The following is a 10,245-nucleotide window of genomic DNA, read 5'->3' as shown; positions in this document are numbered from 1 at the left end:
TTCTATAGATCCTTATATTTTTAGTTTAGTAATAACTGACCTTTAAGATTTAGCATTAGGTTAACAATTCCCATAGTTTTAGTTGTTTTCCTAGAAAAAAACAAACACTTGTTTTAAGTATACTTTACTTTTCTTGTCTTTCTTTGATAGTTGACCCACAATGATCAGTAGTATACATCAGGTACTTAACAAATATTTGTTGAACAAACATTGAAATAAATTATCCTACTTATTACATTGGTTGACTGAATGTCACTTTAATTACATTTAACATATTTCCTATTGTGTTGTGGAAATATTAGCCTACAAAATGAAAAGTGCTTTCAGTCATCTGTGGCCATCATTATAGATGAATATAGTGACTTACTGGTTTTTGGCACCTCATAAATTTGTTATTATTAAATAAAAACAGCCTTTTTCTGGACAAAGAGAAGAAAATTAGATCCTTTACATACATGATGTGGTAGTTTTCAAACATGTTCTTAACATTTTTTATTCTTCCTCCAGTACAAAGTGGAATCAGTCGCCCCTCCCCTTGAACTTAGGCTGGTCTTCGAGCCTGTCTCAAGAGCAGAAATTGGTGGAAGAGCTATTGTTTGGCTTCCAAGGATGGGTTGAAAAGACATGAAGGTTCAACCAGTTTCTGTTGGAACATTCACTTTGGGAACCTTCAGCTTTCATGTAAGAAGTATAACTACATGAGGAGAGAGAGAGAGAGAGAGAGAGAGAGAGAGAGAGAGAGAGAGAGAGAGAGAGAGACCCTTAACTCTTTGGTTTTTGTGCCTTTCCAGTCTAAGTGTCAGGCATATGAGTGAAGAAACCTTTTATTTTTTTTTTTCCCAGTTCTCACTGGAGGAGTAAGGATATTTTTTTCCATTGATTTTAAAGAGAGTGGAAGGGAGTAGAGAGAGAAGCGGTGCAGGGGGGACATTGATATAACAGAGACACATAGATTGGTTGCCTCCTACATGTGCCCTGACTGGAGGTGAGGAGTGGACCTGCAACCCAGGTACTGCCCTTGACCAAGAATTGAACCCACAACCCTCGGGTGTGTGGACTGACATTCTAATCACTGAGCCATGCTGACCAGGGCAAGTGAAGAAACCTTTGAAATATCAACAGCTGCGACCACCATTCTACTGCAACCATGAAAAAGACCCTAAATGAGAAAGGCCTACAGCCTCGTCAACTCACAGGTTTGTAAGAAAATAAATGATAAAGTTTTAAGGTACTCCTATAAGGTGGTTTATTACTTAGCAATAATTACATGGCAAATAGTTTCTTGATATGAAACAATTCAATATATCATTATATATCCACTGAAATGTCTTGTGCCTGAAATATCAAATGTCATAACATTTTCTTACTTGTGTCAGAAGTGCCCCTAAGTTAGACATACGCTATTCTTCATGTAGGAGGCCCAATTAGATCATATGTACTTATATTAAGCTTTAAACATTTTATATTTTATACTAAATTTTTGAAAATGATAATCTATTTTTTTTTACATTTTAAAAACTTGGTCTCTTTCAAATAAGAAGTTCATTTAAACTGAATATACAGAAACAAGCATATTATTTCAAGAAACAAATAGTTTTTTTTGTTTTTAATAGCTAAAACCACATTCATTACAAGAGAATGTTTTTAAGTTGACATTTATGAAGGAAATACAAAATAAAAATGGTGGACATGTAGTTTTTTTAGTTACAAAAAGCCTATATTTTTCTTTTCCCTTAATATATTCAAAGGTATCAACAAAAAATAAACTCAGGAGAAAAATTCAAATATATTACTTACATCAGGCTTGGGTGCAGCAAGCTACAAATATCAATTAAAAAAAAAAAGGAACTACTCTGACTCTTTCCCAGTTTCTCCAGCATCTGGATTTGCTGCAAATTAGTTTAGGATTTGGTTTATGTTGTGGCTTTGCTCCTAGTATCTGACCACACAAGTTAAAGAGTTTTATGAGTGTTTTGCTAATAAATGTCTTCCTATTTTTTTTACAGTTGCATTTAGTTTGGCATAAAAACATGTCTTTTTATGCAGCAGTGTAAATGAAAAATGAATAGAAGCTACTCATAAATTAATGGTGTTAGCTTTGCTTAGTTAATCTTACCATGAAACCATCACCAACTATAATTCATGAGGGGACAAACTGATGAAATAAATGCAGCTAGAAAACTTGGAGAAAAGAAAGAATAATAGTAAGAAAGATAAGCATTTACTTTTCCTTATTTCCTCCTTATTATGTTTATCTTTAACCAGTTTCTCTGCAATAAAACAGATTGAATTAAAGATTGAATTAGGGTTTAAGGGCTTGTAAGAAATTGAAATTTGAAGGGAATTGTATTAAAAATTCAAAATATTGTTAAGAGGAAAGATCAAATGATGTAAAGTTCACTGATAACATGAGAAATATAAAGAAATTCAGATAACATTTTTGAAAAAAATGATAAAAGCAAAATAAAATATTAACTATTATAAGTAATAATAAGTAAGAGGGAATGAATTTGATGAGGAAACCAACATTTTGTAGAATCTTTTCATCTTTTCTTTTAATTCAAAGCAAAATGGATAAAATCTGTCTACATCTGCCATCCCAGGTACATTTTTCCCTCATTTTACACAGGCTCTCCATTGCTTCTCAAATGATCCATGTGCATTCTTACTGCTGAGAAATCACTGGTATGCTTTCTGTCCAGGCCAAACACCGCCTTTTTCCTTTAAATTCTGCATTTCAAATTCTGACCCATGACCCAACTCCTCTGATGAATTTTTATCTATAACTCCAGCTCTAAAATCTTATACACTTTTTAGTTAAATCATGTAATTGGGTTTTGCATAGATAATTTTGTAATTTATGAGACCTAAGCTTTAGCATTCTCATCTGTACAACAGAAAGTATAAGACATACCTGAGTGTTCTGTGACAATGAAAAAGCTCAGATATCAATATCTCCTATCTAATAAAAGAGTAATATGCAAATTGACCATCACTCCAACACACAAGATGGCTGCCCCCATGTGGACAAAGATGGCTGCCCCCATGTGGACACAAGATGGTCACCACAAGATGGCCAGCAGGGGAGGGCAGTTGGGAAGGACCAGGTCTGCAAGGGAGGGCAATTGTGGGTAATCAGGCCATCAGGGGAGGGCAGTTGGGAGGGATCAGGCCTGTAGGGGAGGGCAGTTAGGGGCAAACAGGCTGGCAGGGGAGCAGTTAGGCATCAATCAGGCTGGCAGGGGAGTGGTTAGGGGGTGATCAGGCTGGCAGGAAGAAGCGGTCAGGGGCAATTAGTAAGGCAGGCAGGTGAGCAGTTGGGAGCCAGTAGTCCTGGATTGTGAGAGGGATGTCTGACTGCCCGTTTAGGTCCAATCCCACTGGTCACCCCAGATTGGAGAGAGTGAAGGCTGGGCTGAGGGACACAACCCCTCGTCACGAATTTCGTGCACTGGTCCTCTAGTGTGTGTGTGTGTGTGTGTGTGTGTGTGTGTGTATATATATATATATATATATATATATATATATATATATATGCCCAATATGCAAATTGTCCCCACCGGAGTTTGACCAGAAGACTGATTGCTTGTTATGACATGCATTGACCATCAGGGGGGCAGTGTGGAATGAAGGAAGGCTCTGGCCAGCAGCCAGGGAAGGAAGGCCCTGGCTGGCAGTCGGAAAGCCCTGATTGGCCCTGATCACTGGCCAGGCCTAGGGACCCTACCCGTGCATGAATTTTGTGCACCAGGCCTCTAGTATAAATATAATAAGTTCTAAGTCAATGCAATTTTTTGTCATAATATTATCATTTATATTTTTGAGTATATGTCCTGCTTCAGCAAATATGATTTAGACCAGTGGTCGGCAAACTCATTAGTCAACAGAGCCAAATATCAACAGTACAACGATTGAAATTTCTTTTGAGAGCCAAATTTTTTAAACTTAAGCTTCTTCTAACGCCACTTCTTCAAAATAGACTCGCCCAGGCTGTGGTATTTTGTGGAAGAGCCACACTCAAGGGGCCAAAGAGCCGCATGTGGCTCAAGAGCCTCAGTTTGACGACCAATGATTTAGACCATTGAGTATTTGCTCTGTTTCTAGTATATTTTTCATGAAATGTGTTCAATGATATGTCACCATCACTTTCCATGTCTAATTTTGTGTTCCCTATCTTTAAAGGGGTCTGTATGGACCTATTTTGAATTGTGTTCCTCTTATCTCTCTACATTGTACCAAGGAAATATAATACAAAAAAACCATCAACCTGAAACTTAAAGTTGCACTTCAGCTATATCACAACCAACAGAGCATGTAATTTTCTCTCCAACTTTACAATAAGGTCTTGTTGTTCAGTCTTTTTCCTTGCTCAATTCTAGAATAAGTAGAATATCTGATATTAATGTTAGCATCACAGAATTCTAACGCTAACCCTTTTTTTCCTTTTCTTTTCTTTTTAATTTAAGTTCTTTATTTCTTAAAATATCACATAAGTCTCCTTTTCCCCCCCATTGACCTCTTCCCAGACATCCCCACCCCCCAGCACATGGCCTCACTCCTCCACTGTTTGTGTCCATTGGTTATGCTCATAAGCATGCATAAAAATCCTTTGATTGATCTCTTACCCCTTCACCCCCGCCTTCCCTCATAGGTTGGACAGTCTATTCGATGCTTCTATGACTCTGGTTCTATTTTTGTTCATCAGTTTAGATTGTTCATTATATTCCACAAATGAGTGAGATCATGTGATATTTATCTTTCTCTGACTAGCTTATTTTGCTTAGCATAATGCTCTCCAGTTCCATCCATGCTGTTGCAAATGGTAAGAATTCTTTCTTTTTTTACAGCAGCATAGTATTCCATTGGGTAGATGTACCACAGTTTTCTAATCCACTCATCTGCTGATGGGCACTTAGGCTGTTTGCAAATTTTAGCCATTGAAAATTGTGCTGCTATGAACACAGGGGTGCATATATCCTTTCTGATTGGTGTTTCTGTTTTCTTAGGATATATTCCTAGGAGTGGGATTACTGGGTCAAATGTATGTTCCATTTTTAATTTTTTGAGGAAACACCATACTGTTTTCCACAATGGCTGCACCAGTCCGCATTCCCACCAGCAGTGCAAGAGGGTGCCTTTTTTTCCACATCCTCACCAGCACTTGTCCTTTGTTGATTTGTTGATGCTAGCCATTCTGACAGGTGTGAGATGGTACCTCATTGTTGTTTTGATTTGCAGGTCTTGGATGATTTACCCTAACTCTTTTTATATGGCCCTTTCCATAAGGCAGCACACAACATTAGAGCTTGCAAACAAGAGGGCAAGAGAGAGTGTATGAGCATGCCTCTGATGTATGGGAATGCCTCAAAATATTAGTATTTTGAGCTTCTCCAAATATATTCCCAGAAATGGAATTGCTGTTCTTTTAATACAACTTGAGGAAGTTAGTTTAGTTAAACAAAAGTTACTATGGTATATCTGTATTCAGTAGACTAGGATAAAATGAATAATTACATTTCTGCCTTGGAAGAGTTTATAATCTATTTTGGAAACCAATGAGTCTGATTCTATCATATACAAACGACTATGGGAAAACAAAGAGATTGTTAATCCTGCCTGTGAGATCAGGAAAAGCTTTCCAAACTCTTTTTAGTTGATTTTTTCAAACATGAAAAGTGGAGAAGAGATAGCGTATCAAGCAGAGGAAAACAGCTATTCAAGTGTACTAGGGCGTGACACAGCATGATACATTACAGGGATGTTCATGATAAGGACCATGCTGAGCCCTGAAGATGTTGCAACATAATTCATTCCTTCCAGTGTTTGCATACACGTTCTACAATAAAATGACATTAGGTATTATTTCTCTTCTCTGAGCTCTCCTGCTTCTTCAGAGGCATTCCCAGAGGTTAGTCTGTAGAACCTATTGTTCAAAATTGACAATATCCAAACTCAGGCTTACAGAGAAACTGGCACCTAATCACAAATTACTTTCCCACACAAATCCTAAAGTGTTGGTAGAGACTGAGTGCCATTAGCAGGCATTCAAATTAAGGTTTAATAATGTTAGACAATTTCCCTGTAGTAATTTTTACATTTGCACTAATTCCAAAACTGTTTCTATGTTGTCAGAACAGGGTTTTTATTGTGTGTTTTTTTTTAATGAAAGGAAAATGTTAGAAATAAAAAATTCACAACAAACTTGTATAAAATCCAATGGGCAATTTTAAGATCCTCTTCCCTGAGCTCCTATGCCATAATCCTTTGCTGATTTATGTCTTTCGTTTCTGGATGCTCATTTATTTCCAGGTCATTCATAAATCAGTGAATGCTAGTGCCTGGAATGAAGCCACCTACCACACATTTATCTAACCTTAGAATTTAGGAAATAAATCTAGATATATCTGACTCATTTCAGTGGACAGAGGAGTCTCCCACTTCCTAGGAGTTATGAGGGTTTTCCTCATAAATGTAACTATTTCCTTTCTGCAGATCTGCTTGCTCTGGAGTTTTATATATGCTTGCTCCAACTTCCACATGGACCTAGAATTCCATAATATCAGTGATTTCTCCATCTCTACATAACTCCATAGCTGCAGGGATGAGCAAGAGCAGCAACTCAAAGCACTGGCAGGAGACAGGGATCTTGAGCATCACAAAATCCTGAACCATTAACCTGTACCTTCTATTTTTAAAGGAAGACAAATTTCCTATGAGTATGCTACAAGGTATTATAGCCCCATAATTAGAAGGTACAACATAATATAAAGGAGCACACTTGATCATTAACCAGCTTGAAAATTATTACTGCTGATTTCATCTGTCCTAACATTAAAGTAGACCAATTGCATGGCCCCTCCAATTATCAAAAATTGTGTCATTTAATGATTTTCTTAAACATAATAACAAAAGTATAGGGAAACAGACAAATAAAGCAATTTAACTTGAACATGAAGTAAATAGCATTTGAAATATAGGTTAAGGAGTCGGAAAGCCTTAGTGCATATTCAGATCTGCAATTAAGCTGAATTATTTTGGACAAATTACTTAACCACACAGGTTCTTCAGTTTCCACTTTTGCAAGGTGGGGAAAAAATAGCACCCATCAGGGAATTGTGTGTGAATCAAAAGAGCTTATACTTGAAAAAATGAATGGAAGAGAGCTGGAATACAGTTATATGCTTGAAAGATTATAAATAAAATATATGTACCCTTATGTTTATTGCAGCAGTATTTACATCCATGGCCAGTATGTTGCAGTTGGTTGGAGAGTCATCTTGTAAACAGAGGTGGTGGGTTCGGTTCTCAATGAGGGCACCTACCCAGGTTATGGGTTGCATCCCAGTCAGGGCATGTGTGGGAGGCAACTGATTGTTTCTATCTCTCTCTCCCCCTCTCTCTAAGAACAATATATTTTTAAAAGTTGGCACATATATGCAATGGAATATTATTCGGCCATAAAAAATGACATTTTACCATTTGTGACAGCATGGGTGGACCTAGAGGGTATTATGCTAAGAGAAATAAGTTAGTCAGAGAAAGAGAAATGCCATATGATTTTACTTATAAATGGAATCTAAAGAACAACATAAATAAACAAAAAACAAACAAACAAAACAAAAACAGACTCATAGATACAGAGAACAGACTGATGGTTGCCAGAGAGGAGGGAAATTGGGGAATTGGGTAAAAAAGGTGAGGGGGTAGCAGGATAGTAAGTTGCTAGGAAAATTCCTTGATGAGTGGAATAAGGAAAACTGAGTCAAAATAATTAAACGAGGCCAAACAATTTGAGCAATTTGTAGCCAGCTAATGAATCACAAGGTTTTATCTTCCCTAACCAAAGACACTTAGGAGCAAATGGTTTACACATTTCAGACCATCTCAGGGCAGACTGGCCTCTGTCCCAGTTCTTTGATGACCTTCTTTAAAAATAAAACTAACCAGAAAATAACCCTGATCCATCTGTACACACATTTTTGATGAATCAATATATGTAGGACACACACGGAAACTAATAAGTATTTTGTTAAAACTCTCACCTGAAACCTTCCCTGAAAAATGGATGTATTTCAACCAGGAGCAAGTGAGAAAGTGAAAGAACTATATTCAGATTGAAATTTAGAACTCAATGTAAAGTTGGACTTTAAAAGCCTCAAGACAAAGGATTTGTGGCATGTATCTTTGCTCATTTTCTTCTAAACTTCAATGGTGCCTGCGAGACTTGCAACCAGGGGCACAGCAGGCAGTGGTAGCTCATCCTGGGTCTGACTTGCCAGTGATCTAACAGCAGTCCGGCCTTGGCTCACTTATTTAACTATGACTTCTATTTCTCACTGAGCCAAAGTAGCTCTGAGTAGGTTCATTTTTTTTCTATAACATTTCTAGAGAACCAAACAGCGCCCCGCCTAGGTTCTCTCCTGTTGCTTCTTCTACTTTAAGCACTTCTTTTGTTTCACTGTCCCCAGATGTAAAAAATGACTCTCAAAATCACCTGGATTCATAACGTGAAATCTTTCTTGCACAAACTCAAGAACTCACACACTACCAACTGGCAGGAGGAAGACTCATCTGGGGCCGGACCTCATCTAGTAACTACAGGATTGAGAAGTACAGATTGGTAGTTACAAATAGTCATGAGGATGTGTTGTACGATATAGGAAATATAGTCAAAAATACTGTAATAACTATGTATACTGCCAGGTGGGTACTGAAAATATCAGGGGGAACACTTTGAAAAGTATATGATTGTCTAATCACTGTGTACACCTAAAACTAATATAAAATAATACTAGAGACCCCTTGCACAAAAATTAGTGCAGGGGTGAGTCCCTAGGCCTAGCTGGCAATCAGGGCCAATCAGAGCCAGGCTGATCAGGGCCTGCCGGCCAGGGGGAGAGATAGGGCATGGGAAATTGGCCACCAGCCCCAAGGAGGGAGCCGGCCCTCACCCCCCTCGGAAAGGGACGATGTCCACTGCCACCCACCCCTGGTTCCCTGTTCTAGCCCGGGGCCCAAAGGCCCTGGCGGGGTCAGGAGAGGAGGCAACAGTCGTTGGGCCAGGTACAGAAGGAACGGATGCCGTATACCGATGCCCAACGCTGGCACCCAGCCACTGTGCAGTTCCCTGACTCCCCACTCTCCCTTCCCTCACCACCATGCTGCCACTGGGGCCTGCCAGCCAGGGGGAGGGATGGGACCTGCTGGCTGGGAGGAGGGACAGAGGGAGAGACCGTGGGAGGTTGGCCAGCCAGGGCGGGGTGGGGGGAAGGGGGGTTGGCTGTGGAAGCTCACTGACCACCAGGGGCAGCTCCTGCATTAAGTGTCTGTCCCCTGATGGTCAGTGCGCATCATAGAGACCTGTCATTCTGGCCGTTCCGGTCGCTTAAGCTTTTATATATAGATATAATTTTAAATATCCACAGATATATTGTCAATTGGTCCTTGGAAGGCTCTTAAGAATACACAATGGAGAAATTTCAACAAATGGTTTTGGAAAACTGAATATCCACATGTAAAGTTATTTCCACATGACCAGTCTCATGCTGCACTGTTGTCCATTTCAAAAAGTAAAGTTACTTTCTTTAATTTGCATATATGTCAATAATGCTTGCCTCTTAAATAATCTTTATACCATCTTAATGTCTATCCCAGAAATAATGGTATGCCAGTGTCTATTCTGCAAAGTTATTTGGCAATTTTTAAGTTCAATTTTAATAATTTGGATTGTTAATCCATTGCCAACTATTCCAGTAAAATGAAGACTGCAAAGAGATTGTCTGAAAGAACTATGGCCTTGTGTGAACTGCTGTCAGGAGAAAATACATTCAGAATCAAGTTGTGTTCTCCCCAGTACATGCTATGGTAATTCCCATGTTAATGCTTAGGATCATGATATGTCATCTGCTCACAATTGCTCCATCTGTAGATACTTGCCTATCATGTAGGACCCATTCAGGCTCTACCTCTCCCAATGACTATGGCCACAAATTACATTGATACTATTCAGAAACATCCACTTATTTAAAAAATCCTTGAAAGTCCTACCTAATGAGAACATTATTCCATGAAAGTATTATCTGTCTTTTACCTTTCCCACTCTCCACAATATCCATCGCTTCCTTCACTTTTCATTATGTTAAACTTAACAATGAATTTAATAATATGGGAGAATTATAATCTCCACGTTGAATCTGAAGCCACTGTTTACCACCAAGTATATTCAAATTTGCCATATCTGATTAC

The sequence above is a fragment of the Plecotus auritus genome, assembly GCF_963455305.1.
Source record: "Plecotus auritus genome assembly, chromosome: 3".
NCBI classification, from domain to species: domain Eukaryota; kingdom Metazoa; phylum Chordata; class Mammalia; order Chiroptera; family Vespertilionidae; genus Plecotus; species Plecotus auritus.
The sequence above is the reverse complement of the archived record's forward strand: the minus strand, read 5'-3'. Positions refer to the sequence as shown.